We start from the raw sequence: 25,068 nt of genomic DNA on the forward strand, positions 1-25,068 counted from the left end.
AGAACTACATGGAAGGGCATTTTCACATTAGATACGATTGATCCGTACTGTGCCCGAGTACGACTGCCTCCCCCCCCCCCCCCCCCCCCCCCCCCCCCCCCCCCCCCCCCCCCCGCCTCCCCGTTCAGCTTTCACATCAGTAAATTTGTTCCGTACCCGAGTATTCTTGCGTCATCATCCATGTGTATTTGTTTATGTTGAGATCAGCTGTTCTAGTGGCGGAGCATCGTAAAACACTTCATTCAAACTGGACAGAAACAAAATAAAACCGTTGTCGTTAGTCCTTCCAACAATCACCAACTCTGGTTCGGTCCAAATGAACTCTTATTTCACCGAGTTTGATGTGAAAATATGCCGCTCTACACGTGGTCTCCCTCTGTGGTCTCTCTCTCTGCCCGCTGAACAAACATCGCCTACCATTGTTTATATTTTAAGGAACCTGTGGCCTGCTTTCCTGTTTCATCACCCATGGCCGTACAGTTCAGAGGATCAGTTCAGAGAATAGTGCTTATTAGGGATGCTAGCAACACCTTTTTTTCAACACACATTTAAAAACTAGACATGAGTACAGGTTTGTCGCTGAATTAAACAGGATTTGGTTGCTCTCTTAAAAGTGGTAAAGTTTGCAGCAAATTTCAGGTGATCAGGTTGCGAGCTCCAAGACTTTGCTCCTTTCACAGAAAAAGCTGTTTAGCTCTGAGCGTAGCATATTCACGCAGATGCGTTTGCATTGCAGTCAAAACAGAGTACAGACTAAATTGGCGTACACATGACACGCCAAGGGCAACGTAGGTTGTTATTGCACGCAAAATGACTTACAAATTCTCATATCATTCATAGGACATGAGGTGAGAGCGGTGCTGCTGCTGATGCTCACAGTGAAGAAACCACAGTGAGATCCTTTCATTGATATTAATGGGCTGCGCTCGTGGAGCTCATAATATATCCATGAAGAAAAAGGGTGGTGGTGGTGGTGGAGGTGGAGGTGGAGGTCAGAGGTTGCCATGACGATCCCATCGGGAGTCATTTCCAGTTTGCAGTCGGCACTGAACAGTCACCGTGAATATGTGTGAAGCTCCACAATAGACACTGACTGACTAAGAGCAGCCTCGCTGGTACATGTGTCCACTCTGTGGGTCTTTGGTGAATAACTGTGAGCGTTTTCACACGTACTCATGATGACATTCCATGAAAACGCTCTTCTTCTCTCCCTCTTATGCACACTCTTCTCCTTAACCCCCCCCATCCTCCTTCTGGGGTTGAAGTAGATGCACAATGAGCAGAATGAATTAATTTTAATTGACAAGTTCCTGTTGCACTGCAGCCTGTCAATGTGCAATGGGTAATGCATGAGGGACCTACCTGGTTTGGTTTTCAATGAGGAATGACACTGTCAGGCGCTAATGGTGTGTGTATATGTGTGTGTGTGCACATGCATATACTCACCTAACCCGGCTTCAAATGAGCACTGGCAGAGCCAAATGTCCATCAGATGACAGCTTGCATGTCAGAGTGTGTTTATGGACTCATTTGGCTTCGAGTGTGTGCACTTCATCTGGAGCTGGAGTCATGAACAACATCCCGTATGGAACAACACGTTGCTTTTGTTTCTGGAGATGATCAGCTTCCAAATCATGATCTTAATTACTGGAAAACAAAGCGCAGATAATGGATGAGCTCACGCTAACATGACGCATTCATCTGATGTCAAACAGCGAGTGAATCACAGAATAAGGTCCGTGTTGCCTGTTGGAATGAAATGGGGAATTAAAAAAAAAGGATATTAAGATACGAAGGAGGAGTAGAATGAACACACTGATTATGTTTACATGCATAACATATTACGGTTGTTGCCCTTATTCCAACAAAGACAATATTCCTACTAAGCTGTTTACGCGGCTAATGAAAATGAATATTCCACTAATATCCCCGTTTTTATGCAGCCGTGCGTACTATTAACTCTGAAGCTTTCCACCGCCCAGCCTCCCTCTTTCATTCCTTTAACCACCATCTCGAAAAGGTCGGTGTTTAGGGTGACCAGCTGTCCCACTTTACGAGGGACTGCACAGCATCGTTATCCCTTGTCCCACATCCCACATATGATGATCACGCAACTCACAGAGCTGACCTTAAACGGGCAAGAGGCCGTAAAACTGCGGTAAAAAGCCCAACTGAGGCGTATATTCTTAATGCACTGTATACATGTGTCCAAAGAATGATCCTAAAACCAGAATAATATCGGCATATCACAGGTCTTAATCGGAAAATTCGAAAAGAAAATATGCTGTTTACATGACCCTTATCTAATAAAAGGATTAACATTGATGTCGGTAACAGAAATTGGGAGACACGAGTGACATTTTCTCTTAGAACAGTGTAAGAAAAAATAGTATTGTGGTCTAGATTCATGTAAAATTGAATCCTCAGAATCTCTCCAACACATCACACTACTGTGTTGTGCCATACAGTAAAGGCAGAGATAAAGAGGTAGATTTGCATAAACCAAAACCATAAAAGATTCATGCGATTAAGACAGGCTGATAAGCAGAAAAGGAACCAGACGGAGTTGTAGCAGCAGAATGGCTCATTTCATCTGACACTTTGGAGTTTTTCTGTGATGGATTTTGTATTTATTTGCAGATTTGGAGATAAGCAGGCTTCATCGGGGTGACGATGGGGCTCTGCTTCTCCTAACCTGTATTCCCGCTGATGACACTCAGCGCCTCACGGCGTGTCATCTCTACGCCACAAGTCGCTCTGCTGGGCCGACATTACAACAACAGAGACTGTGTTTCTCTCACAACATAAAACAGCATCTTGGTGGAAACATAAGCTGAGGTTTACTGGGCTGTGTGCTTTGAGCTCGTAGCGGGCTGCTGATGGAGACATGAGATATGTGGAATGGCACAAAGAAAAGGCTATAGTGCACTTCTAGAGAGAGCAAAGCTTTAAAGGAGAGAGACAGAGAGGTCGACGGCTGGGGGGATTTTAATGATACACACAATGCACTCATCTTTTCCTCCCAAATGAGTTTTCTTTCAGAGGCGAGAACATTGCAATTTTTATTTTATTTTATTCGTCACTGGAGACACATTCAATAAAAACAGATATCCTGTTTTTATTTGCCCACAGTTCTACGTTTTATCACCTGAATTCTTCAAGTTTTCGTATGTTTTGTGTCAAGTTTTTTGAGGCGTCCACAGTTGTTATGTTCACCCAGACATGGTCACTTTACATCTATCTAATCAAACCGTATCATTGATCTCTCACATGAAATGTTTGCTTTATATTCTGGCACATTAATTGCACGGCTGTTGGACGTCACCACGTTATCTGCACATACCTCGACTGAGATTTTCCGAGTCTCACAGTGTCATGTCTATGTAAACCTTTCGTGTGTTGGAGGCAGTGAAGGCCACAGTGACATGAATGTGAGATGTGCTGTAAAGGATAGGCATTTAGACTTTCTGAAAAATTCATTTTGTGTATGCCTGCTGTGTGTTCTGGCATTTCGTGCCTCTTAGCTGACGTAAACCTGCTTGTTTATGTTCTCGGCAGTTCTGCAGTAGCAATATTATGAATTCACTCTTTTGGTTTAATTTCCTACTTGCTGACTTTTCGAAGAATGAGAAGAGCCGGGAACGGTTGAACCATTTTGACCTTAGCTGGTGCATGAGAGTATTTGTAAGTGGGGTGCAAGGGGGGAAAGATTGATGGGAGGTATGTGAGCCTTATTTCACTCAGGAATGTGCTCTCAGGGTTATATTTGGAGACAGCAACACAGTCTCACAGCAGGTTGTGAAATAGTCACGAAATTGAATATTTGATTTGTGTGTATAGACACTCAGCACGACTTTCAACAACATGTGACTCATGTGTCAATTTCCACTCCAGTCTTTTCAAAATAAATCTTCTTCTTAGTAAGGTTTAGGAATAGATGGACTTGGTTAGGCTTAGGCAACAAACTACTTAGTTAGGTTTAGGAGAAAATCATGGTTTGGGTTAAAATAACACTGGAAGTGCCGTAACTCAAAGGAACTGTTTGTAACTTCTTACACGTATAAATCATTGCGGGTCGGTGTCCCATGTGGGCTCTCGTGTGGCTACGCTGTTCAGACTCAGACTCCAACACAAACTACACGGAAGCACCAAAACCACAAAGTTCTATCTAGTGAAACCCGTCTGTTAAACAGTGTCAACTCTTCCTGCTTCAGCCTCCCGACCGCGGTCAGAAGACACGGGGGAAACCGTAACTTTGGTGTCCAGGGCCGGAGTCTCTGCAGTACTCTGCTCCTCTGCTCCTCTGCCTGCCTTCACTCACACACCGCGCTCGTTCTTACTCGCTCTCTCGCTCCACTCTCACGTGCATGCTGCTCACTCCACACTGCAGAAGAGTTAGTGTAGCTCTGAGAATATCTAGTGAATGTTCAGTGGACGTTTGTGCAGAAATAACTGCTGCAGCTCCTCCAGACCAACAGAGGTTTCCCGTGTCTTGTGAAGTGACGGGGCTCCACAGAGAGAAACGTTATCGTCTCCGACCGGGGCTGCGGTGTCTCCCCTGTTTCCTCCGGCCGCGGTCGGGAGGCTGAGGCAGGAAAAGCCAACGCTAGGATCAGCATTGATTCATGGAGAGACCTTCGTCTGGTCAGCTAACATTACTGCCAAGCAGCTGAAATATAGCGTGATATTGTGCTTTTAGCTGACGTGTGTCTCCTCACTAGTTTCGAGCGATGCTCGTTCATGTCTATGTGGAGCGAGCACAAGCGCGAGCAACAGGACGCTGACTTTCGTTGACTTAACGGCCACAGGTGTCGCTGTTAACAAGCATTTCTGATTCTTACATAGAGTCCCTTACGGAGGTAACGTGGCAAATGTCAACTTTGACTTCTGGTTTCAGACGGGACACCAACACCAGTCTCCTGGGCGAACGTCCTGTGTTTCTTGACCCACCCATACAACCTGACCTCCTCCCTACGTAGCATTCACTGCTCTCTATACTTCCAGGTTCACAATTACGTGGATTACATACAAATAGTTTTCATGCTGAATGACCTTTCATGTCTATGTACACGAATCAATACAGTAAATTTCATGACTATTTCATAAACTGCGGTGCGACTGGGCTGCAGACAGACAGATCTACAGATAAAAAGAAAGTTACCCCGGACCCACTGAGTGATCTCTTCTTCACTTATTGCTCACTATGATCAGGGAAGTTGTTCTTCTTACTTTAAAGCTTCGCTAATCAATACTTCTACATGAACGAAGGGTCAAATGAATGTGTTATGTGAAAGGGGTTGTTAGTAGTGACAAATCCAACACATTATTACACACTTCTGCAAAGTGTGACTTACAGATCACTCTTTTAGTTTTGTTTTTTACCATTTTGATTCTCACCGCTCTCATGAGCATCATTTCCGGACACAGCAGCCAGGTGTTTTTGGCAAAAATGCTTCAATAATGCTACTTCCCCAGCACCAAACGGCAGACAGATACAGTTAGTGATCAGCTGGAGAACATAGTGGAGCATTTAGATGCTAAACATCCAGATATCTTTTTCTGATTATTGGACTTGGATTCATCAGGTTGCCAGAAACACGGCTTCAGATGAATGCTGATGCCACTCTGTGTCTGCTGGGTGTTTCAGTATGCAACTGCCTGTTTGTCTTTAACCATATCAACATGTCGATGTCGTGTTGACAGTTTATTGTGTTTCCCCAAATGGCCCAAAAACTCAATTAAGGCTGTCTTTCATCATTAGCCTATCTTGCTGATAAAGATGTCTCGAACTGCAGTTCTCTTTAACTGTCTGTTAAACAACAAGTCTTGACAAGAAGCCTATTCACATAACTATCTAACTTACGTGTTTTCAGTCTGACATCACTCAACAGTGATGGACAGGGTCTTAACTGACCACACGACCTGAATACATTTATACACTCAGCAGCAACCGCTGGAGGTCAGTGAAAACAAGATTAACAGCTGGCGTTGGGTCACTCTTCATAGTCCAGTTCACTGGGACGCGCAACAGCAAAAAGACTCCCATTAGTCACTGTGCGGGTTGCAGACGGCCTCCGCCTAGCTCCGTCCAAATGAGCGTAGAGGTCAAACTGACAACTTCCGCAGCAGAACCCATTTTAAAAGATGAAAACGTCGGCGAGGCGATATGGCTTTTGTTGCCATGGCTTCATCTTAGTGATGAAATCAGTGGAGAAAATTGGAAACTGACACGGGATGTGTTGACGCCGTGTTCTGAGGTACTGGGTGTATTTCTTTGGGAAAATTATTTTCTTTCTTAAGTTGTTACTTTTATATTACAGTTTTTAAATATACAATCTTGTGACATTTGTGGAGAAAGACTTCAAGACAAAGAGGAGCCTCTTTTTCATCAGATACTAAAATCTGACTGAGAAATAAGATGTCATCTCGTCAGCCTCAGTGATTTTGCTAATGAGTACATTACTGTGATCGTGGGCGACTCGTGTGTATTCTTGTTATAAGAAGAGGAGTATGTTTACTGTACAGCAAAATGGAAAGGTGTGATATCCAGAAAAAACACATATCCATGATCACAGAGACGAAGCAGCACGCACTGTCAACGCTATTGTTTGACAATTTGACGTTTATATAAGAACCGACTTTCCGTGATGAGTTATTTATTCAGGGCTGCAGGATTGACTTAACCTTCATGGATCACCGGTTGTGTAAGAAATTACGCTTGTAAGTTAAAATGACAACAGGAATGAAAATACAGTATACGTAGAGCTTTATGCTGCCAACAGAGAAAATGAAATGATTCTCTGTTGATTGTCTGTCATATAGGACTCACAGAGATGATATCTCATTAGAGAAAAAGAACGTCAGAGGCTTAACACCTGACCGCCGATCTATCACTGAATATGACAGGTACGCACACACACAGATCACAAGGACGTGCCTATATTACATCTTTCTCTCTTTCAAATGCTACACAATGCATACCAAAGGATATACAATACGATAAAACAAAATCTTTAATTTTCATTTTGCATGCACTGATAGATATAGTGGAGGATGTGCGTTTTAATTAATGAGCTGAAACAAGTTGAAATGTCATTGTGAGTTTTTTTTTCTTGCACTTGTGAAACAAATTAATACCCAACTAACATCCTGGAGGAGGAGGAGGAGGAGGAGGAGGAGGAGGTATATGTCTCTGTTTTTAAAAGTGCTATCTGATCTCATACATCCAGTAATTAAGCGTGGCTTAAGTCACATTCTTATCTTTGAAAATGCACGGCAGTTCAGTGGTTTGCACTGTTGCCACTGTTTCCTTCAACTTCCTGGGAAGTCTCCCACCATTGCCTTAGACTAGACTAATATTCATTCATTCAACACTTATTTAAACCTCGAGGAATCATTGAGGGCATGCCTTCATTAACAATGATGTCGAGAGTACAATAAAACAGAATAAATACACACAGTACATAATTAACGAATTACAAGAAGCAATCAGCCAAACAACAATAGAACAATGTTAAAAACAGTTTCATTCAAGAGCGGAGGAGTTTGTAATCCTGGATTTAAAATCATCTAGAGGTACAAATGTGTTTTGTAAACTGTTCCAAGTTTTTGCAGCAAAAACACCAAAAGCAGTTTCCCTAAATGTAGTGTTTGCACGTGGGACTTCAAGCTTTAGCCGATCACTTGATCGAAGTCGAATAAAGACTATAGGACCAATATACTGTTCTCAAAGTTGCTCTCATCTGTATTTTTATACTAACAACCATCTGTACTCTATACCTGGCCAGCACCAAACAACAGACACAAACATTAGCAACTAGCTGGTGCATTTAGAGTTTAGATCTTAGTTTAGATTTAGTTCGGCATTCTGGCCGTCGCCATTTAGTTTTTTTGCAACCAGAAGTGACACAAGAAGGTGGAGCTAAGTACGACTCATCGCTGAATAAGACACTTTTAGGCGACCAAAAAGATTATAATTACCTTTCATGAACTGAAAACACACTGTGATGAAACCACGGGCAACGCCGTGGTAGCGACCTGTCAACCACAAGGTAGCACCGCCCTAAAGCATCCCCTGCTTTATGGTCTATCTGACTCTAATTTATTAAATGAACATCATGCTGTATTGAAGAAGACTTGAAACTAGAGATTGAGACCATAAACTCATGTTTAGAAAGTTTACTGAGGTAATAAATCAAGTGAGAAGTAGGCTCATTTTCTCATAGACTTCTATACAATTAGACTTCTTGTAGCCACCAGAGGAGTCGCCCCCTGCTGGCTGGTAGAGAGAATGCAGGTTTAAGGCGCTTCAGCATTGGACTGTTATCATTTCGGTTGTTATTATTATGTAATGGTACATATCCCCGAACTAATTTCAGCAGTAACCCTGGATCTTTTTGGGCACCCTGGAGCAGTTGTCCTCTTTGCCCTGTTGACCTTCCCTTTAACCTCAGAGGACTCCGAGAGGCTTTAATTCATATTTCTTTTTCCCAGGACGCCCACACACAGCAGACATACCCATTCGACCCCTCTGAACTGTGTGAACTGCAGACACACCAGACGCTGACTGGACAGTAGCCCAGAGGCTGCTGCAGCATTAGCATGTCCATATGGGAGTGCTGATGAGGAGGAGGAGGAGGAGGAGGAGGAGAAGAGGAAGAGGAGGAGGCCTGCTGCTCCCTGATCTAAGGCCCTCTCTGCTCCCTCCACTCTGCTCCACCAGCTGCTTTGTGTGTCTCTGCTCACCTCCTCTTCTGACAGCAACAAGCGTAGTGAGAGTAACTTTTAGAATATGTACTCACATTTAGTGCTTTTTTTTTTTTTTTTTGCATTGATTTGTTTTACATATATATCTTCATCCCTCCATGCAACACTGTTGTCTGTGCAGCTCTGTTTCATCCAGCTGTATAATTTGCAGGAACCGAACAGTCAGAACACAATTTACCTCTGAAGAAGCCTTTTCTCCGATGACTGTGTTTAAATCCAAAGACCAACGACATACTTTTTGTCTTTCAGTTTAGAGGACCTGTTGTGAAAACAACAACACTTGAGCAGACACAATGATGAGAAAAGGACCTCCGACTGTCCCAGAAGTCAGATAAATGAGAACTAAAGTTTGAATCAGGGTGCAGACTTAGTTGGAGAGCTGAGGAAAAACAGGAGGCAAGGCCAACATCCCCAATAACAAAGTGCCAAAAGGCACGTAGGCTCATACATAGCATCCGCCAGGATAATGGATATACAGGAACATCTGGAGATGCTTTAGGTCTGATGAGGATTCCTGTTTGAGTGCCAGTAAAGCACCCCATCAATGAGTACAGGTGAGGACGAAGCCAAGACTTCCCGTCTTCAGGGAGCAACATGTTGCATTAACATCTCCCCTTGATGTGACATGACTGCACGTAGTCTTCATTAACCACGTCAGAGACACAGAGCAGGTCGTGTCTGTTAGATTAAAAAGAGATGCGCTGCAGATGTTCAGCCGTTGTTGAACTTTGGAGTCACTGATTCATGCGGTTGCCACTGAAAGCATCCTGCTAACTGAACGCAGATGTCTCAGCACAGTGATGTAGAGTGTGTGTGTGTGTGTGTGTGTGTGTGTGTGTATGAGAAAGAAGAGGGCGAGAAACTGTCTATCATGTTTTCTGTAAAATAACATAACCACAAATAATCCAGCTTTAATACAAGTCTAAATGCAAACCATAATGTCACGCAGTAGTGCAGCAAACATATTGTTATCTTTTCTCCCAGGCTGTGTTGTCTGAGCAGAGCTGTAGACATAATCCACTTTAGAGTGTAAAACACACAATGATGAGTAATAAATGTGGATATAAAGTACCAAAGTGACATTTCAGTCATTGCTGCAATGACTTTTTGAAAGAAAAGGAAATACTTAAACCTTCTTTTTGTGGCATCTTGAGGGCTGTGGAGCCGCCAGCTGTTAACACGACATATTATCACCTCATGAAGTTGATATAGCGAACATGTTAGCAAAGAGTTGTCGATGTATACACCCAGCAAACACGTCAGCACGTCAGTTTCATGCCCTGTATTCAAACTATGTAAAATTACATCGTCACTGTCAAATAAAAAAAAAGAAATCAAAATATCAATTAACTTTTTTATTCTATTCTTGTTCTTCTGGAAATGTATTAAATAAATTACCAGCTATCGGGAAATAGCGGAATATAATCAATAAATAATGTGATCAATTTTGAGGTAAAAGATGGTGGTAATTTGGCAGTAATTCCAAAGAAATTTAAAATAGGTTACTTGCTAATTATCACCTAATTACCATGAAATTTGTGGACCTGTAAAATGAAGTGTTACCTGTATTTTTTACAGTGGAGAGGCAGTAACATTTTGCCTGATGGTCCTGATTTGTTTTGAGTCTGTGTGTCTGACGCTCTCTCTCTCTCTCTCTCTCTCTCTGTCTCTCTCTCTTTCTCTCTCTCTCTCTGTATGCATCACAATACTGTACCTGAAGACCACAGCAGAACAGAGCCACGGGTCGTTTTAGACTGTCACTTTACAAATGCTTTTTGATGGGTTTATGTCAAACAATGAGAAGGCCCACGTGTCAGCTCCCCCCCACCTCGTTTTTCAATAGTTTTTACATCTGCAGGGAAAACCAAATTTCCATCTGGGTGAGCTCCTCAACCCTGGATTTTGAATTGAATGCTACGAATTTCTGCACTGCTGTCATTGTCTTGCATTGTAGTCTGAGCCACATGAGTATTGCATAATTCATAGGTAGAGCGCAGGGACCCATCACTGTAATAAGCCAGTGTGACACGATTCCTCACCTCCGGCAGCACCGAACAGGATGATATGTGATAGAAAAATCAACTCACTGAAGAGTACAGTGTGCTGTAGATGGTGTCACGGTAGAGAGGATAAACACACAGAAGCATATATAACCTAATAAACTCAGGATACTTTATTTCACTCAGAGAAAACTTTCTACAGTTTTTAACACATGGACACGTCAACATGTTTGGACACCCGTCACCCCGAGTCTCTCCGGCTCGAGGATGTTTGGCCTGTCGGTCTGTTGCTCCATCAGTTTGGTCCAGACTGAAATGAGGTTTTACTGAAATGTCTCACTGGATGGACAGACATCAACAGCACGGAGGACACAATTTAAGAAAGAGAAGAAGAAGAAGAAGAAGACTGTTGCGGGCCCAGTGGTGGGCGTTATAATTAAAGGTCAGAATCTGATGTTTGACAAACATCACACCACCACCAACACAGACCTTGATACAGCTTCCTTTACAAATTAAATGCCTAATGAGGGCACATTAATTAACTAAAGGTCACATCTTTAAACTCAACATGATACCCGAGACTCTACTGGTGAGATCTTGACAAAAAAGCAGGGTACGACGTACAGTTGAGCCTCCTATAGGTATACCTGTATGGGTATAGCCAGTAGAGCCAAGTCGGAGGACCTCAGGTTACAAGGTGGCACGTAGGGAATAAGGAGCTCAGTGACGTCGCTCTGTGCCAAACCATGCAAAGCTTTAAAAATTAATAATAAAATCTTAAAATCAATTCTAAATTTGACAGGCAGCCAGTGAAGTGCAGCTAAAACCGGAGTTATATGATCAAATCTCCTCGTACCAGTGATCAGTCTAGGAGCCGCGTTTGGACAGCGGCTTTAGCTACACTCCACTGGCGCCCAGTATCTTTTTTTTACAATAGATTTTAAGGTTCTTTTACTTGTTTTTTTTAAACTCTTAATGGTTTGGGATTTAATGTTATTCTAATTATTATTATTTTAATTTTTTTTTACAAATTTTCTAATTTGTATTATTCTTAATGGTCTCTGTTTTTAATTTCACTTATATATTTATATCATCTACTGTCCTCTTATTGTCTAATTTTATTACCCTTGTTTAAATGTGTTACACTTTTATTTTCTTATGTAAAGCGCTTTGAGCCACATCTCGTGAATGAAAAGTGCTCTATAAATAAAGTTATCATTATTATTATTATTATTATTGATTAATCATAATAATTAACTTATTTGACCTTACAAGCCAGTGGCATTTTTAGAGTCTGCAGCCATGCTAGCGACTCTGTGAGGCTTTACTTAGGCAAATCAATGTGTTGAGCTTAATGCGAACATATTTAGCGGATATTTATCATTTTCAATCATCTTAATGTAGAATGTTAGCATGCAAAACATTTGCTGATTAGCACTAAAGACAAAGTACAGCTGAGATGGATGGGAATGTCATTAGTGTTGCTGGTATTGGACCCTAAACTAAAGCACATGGACACTTTTTTGACCTGATGTTGACACCCAACGGAAAAGTCTGTGGATCACCAAAGTCTCTCTAGGTTTCATCCTCTGGGGACCATGAATGTCTCGACAAAATGTCAAGGCAATCCATCCAATAGTTGTTGAGATATTTCAGTTTAGATAGATGTGTTGGACCGACCGAGCTGCGCAGGTCACCACGCTAATGAATCCGCAAAAAAATAATAATGGGGATTATAAATATAAACATAGATTGGCTGCATAAATAAATGTGATTACTGAAGTGTGTGTCTCTCACTTCCATCCATCACCTGACTGGTAGGTGTCAGTTAATTTACTACCTAATCCTCCCCACACATCCTCTCTCCTCCTCCTCCTCCGTTACTCTTTCATGTTTACCTATCGGAGCGTCTGAGTTGGCAGATCTCTCCTCTCTCTCTATATATATTTCTGTCTCTCCTTCTCTTTTCTCCATCCCTCTGCTCCGGGATGAACTCTCCTCCACCATCTGCCTGCTAATCGGAGCGCGCCAGGCTGTCCCCTCCCAGCACCTGTTCCCCCTTCATGGAGCCTGGTTCCCAGCAGCAGCAGCAGCAGCAGCAGAGACGCTGCCTACTCATTTAGCCAGGAGTCAGCAAAGCTCCTACGTTCACTTCACAGCAACATAACAAGGTTATTGTCACCCACGTCTGTTCCCCCGTGCAGGAGTGAGTCTTAAAGAGGACCTTGTGCCTCATGTGACTGGATGTTTGACACCATCACGTCATTTCTTTTTGCTCTTTTCTTAACAGTTTTTACTAAAGGGCTGCAGGCGCATTCAAAGCTGTGAGATCAGAGAGATTCCCTTGTGGTAACTTGGCTCCTCCGTACTGTGATCAGCCCTAACCATAGTCCCTTTGCGCATGTGTTATCTATATAGGTTCACATTAATGATATATGGCTTTGTTTACAGGTAGTTTGTCTTAATTAGCTGAGAAAGACTACTTATGTTTCCTTGGGAGGCAAAACGAACGCCAGCCCACATGGTGCCAGCCAAAGTTAGATCCCCAAGCTCCATAAAAACAAGCATGGACACACACAGTTCATGACTCCTACACATGTGTGAGTCACGGGACCGTGTCAGTCTCCACCTTCAATCCCCCGTCTCGGCGTCGCCTCACACACACACGAACAGCGGGGGAGAGATCGGAGACATTGGGGAGTTAAAATTGCCTCACTTATGCAATGTGCACACATCTTGTGCATGTGAACACAACATGTTATAACCACACGTGTGGTCAGGGACACACGTGGTGACAGAAGAGCCACGTCGAAGTGTCAGTGGGGGATTGAGGGACATGAGAGGTTAAGAGACTCCCACTCACTCTTTTAACAATAATCTTTAATACCTCATGAGCTTAATTGGCCCGCTGGGTGTTCATCGTACACCATGCTTATTAGCAATGTACCAGTATATCCAATATGGTAATCCTGAATAACACTCCTCTGCCCATTAGCAACCCGACGTTCAGCAGCTCCAGCCCCCTGTGGACCTTTTGTTGGGTGCTGGACATCCTTTACTGTACATGTTCACTTCTCCTAGAAGATTGATTTCAGATTGAAAGAGAAACAGAGAAAGGATGCCGTGACCTCAGAGTTGAACTGTTCCGTGTAGAGCGCAGTCTAACGGTGTTACACTGAGCATTACTGTGTTGATATCCAAGAAGATGAAATCAAATCTTCAAGTGTTCAACCAAGACTGCGACCTTGGCAAGAACATTGAATTTGTACCAGGTTAGGTTCGGACTCAGGTGGTAGTTAAAAGGCACTTTATACTCAAAGGTTAGGCTGGCTTTACAGTGTGTCTGTCACTGCAGGAGAATCAAACAGGCAGGTAAAACATCAACAAAAGGTGGGTTAAGAACAGGTTCAGGTAACGCTGACAACTAAACTTGCACTGATGCACAATAGGCCTTCTTCACTGAGGACATTTTGTGCCAGTAGGGAAAGCACAGGTATAAATGATTTAATGATGAGCTCATTTAGCTGCTTCCGTTTCAGGGTCCTGGTATTGTGCATGCCGGCTCATATAGGCCCTTTTCGCAGCAGACAGTTTGACATGTCTCCAAGCCCCCCAGGAAGAGCTCCGGGGCTTTGAGGCCAATAGGCTCGCTCGAGATGAGCCAGGCCGCGCGATGCATGCCGCATAGATTTGTGTCCGACTTGATGCCGACTTGCTCTGACGTCATGCACAGTTTTTAGAGCCAGGCGCCGCAGTTGCTCTCCACCGACTGCAAGACCCAGGGCATGATGGGAAACGCCTGGCTCTCGCCTGATCAAAGAGCTGATTGGCTCTTAGTTTTGACAGCAAACACCACGTGTTGTAGAAAGTCACAACTTTCTGTGTAAGTGTAATATTTAACACTAGATTGTAGAATATTCTGTTGTGCAATGAAGGTTGCATCTGTTAAAAAACATATCTTTTGTGTTTGATAATAATAATTATAATAATGACGGTTATCTATATAGGACTTATCAAAACGTGTGCTCATTATGTGCTTTACAAGGTGGACATAAAAATAATAAAGGCTATAATCCAACGCCAGATACACACACATTTCAACATAGATTTACAAACAAATATAAATAAATCTGAACGTGATCTGCAAACTACAAGTAGCCTACAGATCGGATCTAACAGGATGTCACTTTTCCTGTGACTTCCTGTAAATTCTTTCAAGGCGGCTGGAAACGGCTGGAAACTGTCCGACTTGACCGCAGCTTTTAGTCTCGGCCCCCTGCTGCTGCTTTATCTCGTCTACTTTCATCTCCAGTGAGCCTGATTTATAGTGGACGAACCCTGGACTTTCAACACATGATGCCATTGGGCTCAGAAAGATTTTTTTCCCCGTAGACTTATTGGGAAAGAGACGTCTGCAAATCAGTGGAGGTAAATCATCTTCCCGGTACGAACACTTGAATAGAGTTATTTCTCTTCCTCCGTTCATGTGAATGGGTCTGACGCAGAGTGGCTAAGAGGCGGGGTTAAAGTCTCTGAACACCCACACAGGTGTTTTCAGTTAATCTGCCTGATTAGACCTCTGCTCAGGACAGTGTGGGCGTGTAGAGACTGTCATTGTTTGCTTTGTTGCACCTGTCAGGGCGGGACAAATTACACCTCCTATCATTCTGATTGGTAGATGGAAATTTGACGACGAGGTGCATCCGTGCAGACGGGTGATCAGCAAGGAGCAGGAATACTTTATGGTGATGGCATCTACAGTGGGCAGGTGAAGCAGGGCGGAGTCTGAAGATGTCAGCAGATGGTGAGTACACTGTGTCCCAGTTTAGAGGCTAGACACTCTGAAGTCGACATTTCTAGACTGGAAACAGTCTCCCAAGGCCTGTCCCATTTCAGAGGGGACACATGCTGCCTTCTTTTAACCAAAATTGGAGGATACGGAGGACGCAGGTCAGTAACTTGTAATACTGATTTATATATTTAGGTTTATTTTATTTCCAAAAGAAATGTTTCAATGCTCTCAAATGTGTTGAGATACTGAAAGCAGAACCTTTTAAAGACAAATATAATCTTAGAAAACAACGACTCAACGAAGACAGCATTATTCTAATTATGTGGATGAATCCCTTTTTGATTAAAATAGGAATGTCAAGCAGAACATTGTGATACAAAGCTTACCGTAATGAAACGAGGCGAGGTGTGACGATGTGGTGAAGATGAAAAGTCTTTCTTTTCTTTTTTTGTTTTTGTTTTTCCTTTTGCTTTCATGAAGCACAGGGCTCAGTAAATTATCAATATAAAGGACCCAGCCTTGAACGGTTCCTTCACAGAGGAGAGGACAACACATGACTTAACTAAAGATTTATTTAAAGGGACTCTATGTAAGAATCAGAAATGTCTTGTTAACAGCGACACCTGTGGCCGTTAAGTCAACGAAAGTCAGCGTCCTGTTGCTCGCGCTTGTGCTCGCTCTACATAGACATGAACGAGCATCGCTCAAAACAGTGAGGAGACACACGTCAGCTAAAAGCACAATATCACTCTATATTTCAGCTGCTTGGCAGTAATGTTAGCTGACCAGACGAAGGTCTCTCCATGAATCAATGCTGGTCCTAGTGTTGGCTTTTCCTGCTTTAGCCTCCCGACCGCGGTCGGAGGGAACAGGGGAGACACCGGAGTTTTGGTCGGAGACGATAACGTTTCTCGCTGCGGAGCCCCGTCACTTCACAAGACACGGGAAACCTCTGTTGGTCTGGAGGAGCTGCAGCAGTTATTTCTGCACAAACGTCCACTATCACTAGATATTCTCAGAGCTAAACTAACTCTTCTGCAGTGTGGAGTGTGCGCGCATGCACGTGAGGTGGAGCGAGAGAGCGAGTGAGAACGAGCGCGGTGTGTGAGTGAAGGCAGGCAGAGGAGCAGAGGAGCAGAGTACAGCAGAGACTCCGGCCCTGGAGACCAAAGCTATGGTCTCCCCTGTGTCTTCTGACCGCGGTCTGGAGGCCGAAGCAGGAAGAGTTAACACTGTTTAACAGACAGGCTTCACTAGATAGAACTTTGTGTTTTGGTGCTTCCGTGTAGTTTGTGTTGGAGTCTGAGTCTGAACAGTGTAGCCACGCGTGAGCGTGCATGGGACACCGACCCGCAATAATTTATACGTGTGAGAACTTACAAACAGTACCTTTAACAAAATATAAGTTGAACCATGGCAATATTAAATCAGTAACATCAGTAGTGTTTTGCATTTTATAGCTTATATAGTTTATATATAGCTTATATAGCTGAGGAGCTGCAGACAGGTCGTGTCTAGAAGGTAACATGCAAATTGCGAAACTTTTGCGAGATTGTTAAGGTTAGGCATTGACTTCGAATGGTTAAGGTGAGGATCGGTTGTTGGGCGGCGAGTCTCGTGAAAGTTTTTGCAAATTTTCACAATTTGCGGGTTACCTTATAAACACGACCAAGAAGGCATATGTATAGGGTGATAAACAGTGAAGCCCTCCTTGCTTCTCTCCTGAAGGGGAAACACAGACAGCCCAACAGGAAGTCAACAGGGCTGTCTCACTTCCTGCATCGCTCCTGAATCAGAAAGACGGATGTGCTGTCAAACCGTCCCCCAAAAGAGAGATAGCCACTAAACTATGCAATACTTGGTCACGCAGAGTCTCTCTCAAGCAACACCTGAAAATACCTTCTCTAGATGTCCCTTTATGTCGTGAAGTCAATTACTGATCTGCTGTTTATCTGGGATCTCCCTGCATAAACCCCCCAGATCACTACTTGAAGTGAAGCGGTGCTTATTTCAGCTGAATCTCCTCTCAGAGTTCTTGCCACGTGCAAAGTGAGACATTTTCTCACCTACACCCCCCCACCCCTGATAAATGTGTAGTCGTGGTCAGAGTTTAAACTCTATTAATGTCTGGTTATTCAGTATGAAAGTCCTTTCTGGATATTTTGATTGATAAGAGAGTTTCTCTTTTGATGATGAAAGTTGGATCAGAGCTCATTCTTTGTTGAAATATGTTCCTTAATGATGAGGTGAAGCTTGAGAGGATACTTTCATAAGATAAAGTGAAGTATGAAGTGCAGAAATGATTAACCATATTTGCATTGCTCACAATAAATTCCACATATGACCCTGAAAACACAGAACAGCACAATGGTCCTGGAATGTAAGTAACACAAAAGAAACTTTATTTTGTAAAGAGGATTGAACAGAGGGATAAGCAGAGAGAGATGGAGGCGAGCTGATGCAGTAGAAAGGGGTCAAAGGTTATGTAAATAAGCATTCCACTTGTTTGGACTAGTGTGCGTTGTCCTCTCTGCAGCACATTGGCCCTTTTCCTTCGGGTGTCGTCAGCTATCACTCCTGTATTTTTTCCTCTTCTTGCTTTCTTTTGACGCCGCGGAGGGATTGCGATCTCCGTTACGTATGAGAGGAAGGCCGCTATCTCGCACAGCTGTTCTCTCCTCAGCGATCGCTTTCAATCAGCCCCGCTCTTTGATTTATTACTTCCTGTTGTCCTTGGGATTGCTCGAGTTTCATCTCGCTCTCTCTGCGTGTAGCGACGGTTTGAAAAGCTCCGGCTCCTCACGGTGCTTGGGATCGCTGACCGCAAGGCCTGGCTGAGGGGGTCTAAAATAGTTTGGAGTCAGGGGGATGAGATAAAAGGGGTCATCGGGATGGAAAACAAAATGGCTCTCTTTCTTGAGCGTTGTGGGCAGGTTGGAGGACTGTGAGAACCTTTACCGTCTCAGGATGATGTATGCGTGTGGGTGACCCCTCAGGGAGTGGTGGGTGGTGGCAACACTTTGAGTAATTGTTCCACAATCTTGCATCTGGAATAGCGTGGTTAAAATAGTGCACGACCTACGTGTCAGACTCGTCCGTCCACACACACACACACACTGTGATAAACGAGTGTATGAAGAAGATACACAGCAGCCAAACCTCTGCTGGGTGGAGAGCAGAGAGTGTCAGGCCTCATTAGGCGGCGTTCAGCTCAGGGTCACTGAAGAGAGACTGAGGTCACGGCCGGGGGAACCCTCCTCCACCCTTCCCACATCTTCCTCCACTTCCTGTCCCAGCAGCTGGCTCCCCCCCCCCATCCTCTAGGAAAGTCATAATTCAACATTTCGACCTTCAATTAAATGGAGAATTTGTATAAAGAAAATATTTTTGGAGAGCAGACGGTGTTGAACACAAACCAAAAAAAAACTAGATACTAGTTTATGTTGCTATTAATAAACATTTTATTGTTAGAGATTTTAGTTATTTTCGTCTGTTCGATTGAGCTCTTGATTTAACGGTCCATCTACGTTCCAACCCTCACCTGCAGTCATGAGCTTTGGATAGTGACTGAAAGATGAAATGAGGGAGCTCGGAGTAGAGCCGCTGCTCTTTGTGTCCAAAGGGGCCAGCTGAGGCGGTTCGGGCATCTGATCAGAACACCTCCTGGACGCGTCCCTTTGGAGGTTTTCCGAGCACGTCCAACTGGTAAGAGCCAGACCCAGAACACGATGAAGAGATTATATATGTCGTCTGGTCTGGGAACGCCTCGTTGGTCCCCCCGGAAGAGCTGGAAAACATTGCAGCCTGCTGCCCCCGAGACCCGGACGTCTATAAGCGGACGAAAATGGATGGATGGATCTGTTGTTCTCTTTAATGTGATTATAATGGATGCAATAACATTATATTTATAAATATATTCTACTATTGTCGCTGATGTTGCACCAAATGGAAAATTCTCAGCGTACAACCCGTAGAAATAGAATAGGAGTAGAATGGACATTGAAGGGGCTTTCCGTGGTCATTTGATAGGTCAAAAGAAAATGGCGATTGTTGTTAGTTGTTGTGGTGAAAACACACGTTAGTGGAGACGTAAAGTGTGTCACACATTGTTGCTCCGCCACTAAGCCGGCAGCGGAGGAAGTCACAGAGCCGAATCGACGTCAGTTAAGGCCAAATCATACTCTCTTACTTACTTAAGATCCGATGAAGGGATGTGGAGCAGGCCTGGGCACTGAATCTCATGAAGACTGGAGGTGAAGGGGTTCGAGGCGGGTTGTATCGAGCCGCACTGAAATGACAGCTGACAGCAGCAGAGAGGAGAACAGTTTAAAATCTGATTGCAACGATATGATTTGCTCAGAGAGAGCGTGGCAGAATCTGTTTGATTATCTAAGAATGAACCAGCCACAGTCAGCTGATAGAGTCGGAGCCAGTAGAGATAAGAGACAGAAAGGTTGTGAATGAAAGGGTGTAAAGAGGGTCTTCCTGTATGAACTTTCGCTTTAATGGTAACAATGGCATACAAAAAAATGGCCACCGCTTTGAACCATCTTGCTACGTTGATTTGAGTGGGAATGTCCGTTCTACTCCTATTCTATTTCCATGGTTTAACACAAGTTGATATAGTGACGGCGGCCTATTTGAATATCTTAGCAGATATTCAAATATGTCATTTGGAGTTGTGTGTTTGGCCACAAGGCAAATATAATTCCCTCTCTTTTAATCTCTGTTTTTGGTCTCCACCAGCTCCTGAGGAAAGCTGCTCAATGCTCCACTATGATAACCAGCTAGTCACTAACTACCTGTGTATGTTTGGTGCTGGGCAGGTTGTGGGTTTATCAGAGCTTTTCAGTTTCACCCACATTCCTTCTGGATTCGCTCTCACTCTTAAGCCCCTGTAAATATGTGCCGAGTACTAAATTGGTTCCCGACTACCCACAAATTCTGTAATGCGAATTTGATCCCACTTTTGGGGACAGGAGTAAAAAGCATGTTATCCTCTTCTTACTGTAGCTTAAAAAGAAACATCCTATCTCTTCTATGGATTAGAGGAGTCAGAGAGCTGTGCAGATATATAAACGGTGCCAAGCTGATGGCAACAAAGCCGTAGAACGTACACACACACTTTTTTGTAGAGGATTTATATATATATATTTGAGATGCTTGACAACAAGAGAAAGCTCTTACATTAAGATTGAACACTTGTGACAGATGTTGTCTGCTCTGTTCTTGTTGCTTCAGGCAGTCTATTATTGCTTGAACTGGTCCTAGTTTTTTTTATTCCTTGTTCAACATCATATTTAATACTGAAGATTCTCAATGATGAACATGAGAGTTGATGAGTTTGCAGTGTAGTAAAACCATGATGAGACACTTTCAGAGAGGAAGCCGACTCTGTGCGAAGAGCAGGTTGAAAGCTTTTGTTACCTCTCACATCCAGCCTGCAGTCTGAATTCTTGGGCTGAATCCACGATTCACGGCTCCGAGTTTGCATGATTAAAACGCCTCCGCACATGGGAGAAGTTTGCCTTCGGGGCTTTCTGCCAGAAAAGGTTTATTTGAACCCCAAACCACAATCTTTTACAAACCTAAACTTAAGGAGATTTTTCAGACAGAAAACCCCTGAAGGCAAACTTCTCCCTTGTGCAGCACCTCCTGCTGTGAAGTCCCACCAATGGGTGCACTCATGCTGCTTGGAGCCTCAATGCAAAGACGAGCGCAGGGACCCTTTAATTACACCCTGAGCATTTACACCCGGCCTCCTACTGTATTGAAACTGGGTCAGAGCAGAGTACGCATTGAAGGGCTGCTGTTGTGAAGAACACTGGAACTGATCTCTCCAGACTGAAGAGAAATACACACACTGTGATTGGATGATGATAGACCTCTATGTAGTTACCCCCCATTATTATTATTATCTGTAATATTCATTCTCCCTCGACTCCTAACATTAGTTTCATGGCTGCAATTATTGCTGCTGCAGGTGCAGCGCCGGAGCTCTTTCTGATGATAATGTTACAAGCAGTTGATCCTTTGACATGAAAAGTTTTTAACAAAGCTTTCATTTCTGTTTCTCTGTGCAGCAGAAGCTTTGTGAATTTTATTGTTTTTGATTGTCAAGATAAAGACTGGTGGGTCATTGTTTTTAAAGGAACAGTGTTTAACATTTCGTGGGATGGATTATAATATTCATAACTGTGTCATGTGTCATCCCCCAGTCAGAGCTGGTTAATGTGGCCCGGGAAAGGGAAGTTTGGCGTCCCTGGCTGGAGCTGTTGTCCCCGCGACCCGACCCCGGATAAGAGGTTGAAGATGAGATGAGAGATGTACATGTAAAAGCCCAACTAGGGACAACAGTTGAAAATTAGCAATAGCTATAAACTCTCAGTGCATCAGTTTCATGCCCTGTATTGGAACTATGTTAAATTGCATCGGCCCTATCAAATAAAAATCAAATCAAGGATGACCTCTGAGCGAGGCGAACGGCGTTATCGTGGTTTTGCACTCAGCGGCTCACGTCACCACCGTCTTGGAAAGGGAGGGTTGAGCGGAGGGGTACTCAACTGGTTGCAATCTGCAACCACACCGCCAAATCCTACACACTGTCCCTTTAAAGGTGATTGTCAATACGTTATTGAATGATATTGTATTTTCTGTGACCCTTTTGTGCAGCAGTACCTTCACATAATGGTGAGACCGGTCCGTTTCCATAGTATCATAGGTCATAGGTGTCCTTTTAATGGTGTGGCTACTAGGCTGTATAATGGACAAATACATGACAGAGTGCAGGAGGTGTGTATACAGTATGTATGTGTGTTTTAACACATGATGATGGGGATAGCAAACAAAGGGAAGAGAGGTGCACTCTAGTCCAGCAGCAGGGCATCTTCTCAGTAGTCTGTCTCAGTACCAGGAACAGGAACAAGGGGGAAGCACTATAGAGCGTATACCAAGAATAGCACCTTCCATCAGAGACTGTGAGAGAAGTACAGCACACAAGATTTCCCTCGAAAATGGATCAGCTGCACGGATGTTTTGTTTGGATTTAAGTAATGCCAGCGAATGCCCGCTAGAAACAAAAGAAAGATTTAATCTCACACGGACTGCTGAGGAAGCAGATTATGAAACAGAGTGTGTGTGGGACGAATACAATAACGACAAAACAACAACGACACAACGCTCGGGAATAACAGACGCCTAATTGTTTGTCCATCTTCCATATGTTCATCTGTACCGTACTATGCCATCTGTTCAGACTTCCTCCAATGTCCAGTTCTGTATGTAGCGGATGAATCATGGTGAATAATTTGAAACTGCAGAGACTTGAATATAAAGTGGAATGAGTTCGGAGGGAAACATCTTTGCATACAAATATATTTTTTAAACAAATATTCATGGAGGAATGGAAATAAATGATGGATGAACAGAGAGACGGAGGCTCGTCTGCAGGATTACAAACAACGAGGCAGGCAGCAGAACAAGAGAGGAGATAAATCTATAGATTAACTATCCTGGTTGGGCCTTAATTAAGGGACTGAAAGTTTTCATCAATCACAGCACAAAGTTTGTTCTTCAGTTACAAGAAGAGAAGAGGGGAAAGCATACTTTTAATGTTTGCTTGTTTAAGCCACTAAGCATAATCATAAATGTTAAAACCAAACAAGAGATTTGTTTTCCAATCAGCTTGTTTGTCTTGTTTGGTATATGGGTTTCTTAACTTTTGCAGAATGAAGCTGGCATTATTCTGTATTGTAACTTTTGACAACAAATCTCATGAAAAGACTGAAACCGAACTGAGTTGTCCATCTCTTAATGCTTTCTGAATTCCCAAACCGTTCTGTGGCTCTCCAGTCCGAAAGACACGATAAAGCGTGGGGCATTTATTGCGTGCAATAAGAACGCCTTTCTTTTACATTAGTGACGTTTGTGACGTGTTTTCTGTTACGTTGTTTCCGTACGTATTTTATTTTATGTACTTATTTTAAAGGGACTCTATGTAAGAATCAGAAATTGCTTGTTAACACGACACCTGTGGTCGTTAAGTCAACGAAAGTCAGTATCCTGTTGCTCGTGCTTGTGCTCGCTCTACATACACATGAACGAGCATCGGTCAAAACTAGTGAGGCGACACACACTCGCTCCGGAGCCCTGTCACTTCAGGAACGAGACACGGGAAACCTCTATTGGTCTGGAGGAGCTGCAGCATTTATTTCTGCACAAACGTCCACTGAACATTCACTAGATATTCTCAGAGCTAAACTAACTCTTCTGCAGTGTGGAGTGAGCAGCATGCACGTGAGAGGTGGAGCGAGCTGAGCGAGTGGAGGCAAGCAGGCTGAGGAGCAGAGACTTCGGCCCTAGAGACCAAAGCTACAGTCTCCTCTGTGTCTTCTGACCGCGGTCGGGAGGCCGAAGCAGGAAGAGTTGACACTGTTTCACAGACGGGCTTCACTAGAGAGAACTTTGCGGGTTTGGTGCTTCCGTGTAGTTTGTGTTGGAGTCTGAGTCTGAACAGAATCTGAATCTGGATACACACTTGTTAGTAGGATAGATTTGATCTTTTCATTAGATCAAAACAAATTTCACCTTACGTTTCAGTTAAAGCTGCACATTTTTATATTGTTTTTTAAATAGATCTGTAAATGTCCTAGCGTCATGGTGATTCTGCTGCTGAGTTAAATATCTACTTGCTTGGTCTATCAGGAGGCGTGGAGGATGCACATCTGCATATGTGTGCATGCAGAGACACAGAGGCCAGTAATCTGACCGTCGTCTTTAAGTTAGCTCTGCAGCTTTCTGATCTCCTTCAACACCTCGAGTCATACAGCTGGTTGTTTGTGTTTAAAACGGGCCGATATGTCAGAACGGCCTGGAGGCAGCGAGCTCGACGTGACACCGGCTGATTTACGCTAATGACAAACTGGCTCTTCTTCTCCAGTACACGCGGAGGCTTCCTGGGATTGACGCCACTTTTGGCCTCGCTCGCCTCCGACCCTTATCTTGTTAGAGACGATTGAAAAAAGCAATTACCTGCAGATGCCGCATTGTGCCTGACAAACAAGGTAACTTAGCAGAGGACATACAATCATCTCTCTCTCTCTCTCTCTCTCTCTCTCTCTCTCGTCCTAAGATGCTGCCCTCATCTTGAAACATTTATAACCACATCTCCTCTGACTATTGTGACTACAAATAGCCTCGTTGGCACTGCTGACCCTAAACAGCCCTGGCAGCTGGCTCTGACCGTACACTCTTCCTCCCCTTTACAAACGGCCAGAATAGAGCTTTCCCCTCAGCATCCCACACCAGGAAATGCTTTGACTCTGACCCGGTTGGTCTGTTGCTCTCATTAAGCCTTTAGAGGAGGATTTGGGAGGTTGAGGGGTCGCCGCAGCTCCGCTTCTCTTCCTGAACTGGCCTCCAGCTTTGTTTACAGTCCAGGATAAATAAAAGGCTTGGTGGGAGCAGCCCGTCCTCATTCCCAGGGCGTCAAATACTGATGCTTTGTCACGA

General features: G+C 43.6%; 1 long non-coding RNA gene across 1 annotated transcript; it reads right to left on the reverse strand.

The window, feature by feature from the left end:
• Nucleotides 1-4,874: 4,874 nt before the first annotated feature.
• On the reverse strand, nucleotides 4,875-23,124 carry LOC119494081. Its single transcript, XR_005208110.1, has 3 exons — nucleotides 23,114-23,124; nucleotides 13,626-13,628; nucleotides 4,875-4,959 (listed from the first exon to the last, which is right to left on the reverse strand). It is a non-coding gene; the product is annotated as an uncharacterized LOC119494081 (long non-coding RNA).
• Between the last annotated feature and the right edge of the window lie 1,944 nt (nucleotides 23,125-25,068).

Source organism: Sebastes umbrosus, chromosome 9 (genome assembly GCF_015220745.1).
Source record: "Sebastes umbrosus isolate fSebUmb1 chromosome 9, fSebUmb1.pri, whole genome shotgun sequence".
Taxonomy (NCBI): Eukaryota; Metazoa; Chordata; class Actinopteri; order Perciformes; family Sebastidae; genus Sebastes; species Sebastes umbrosus.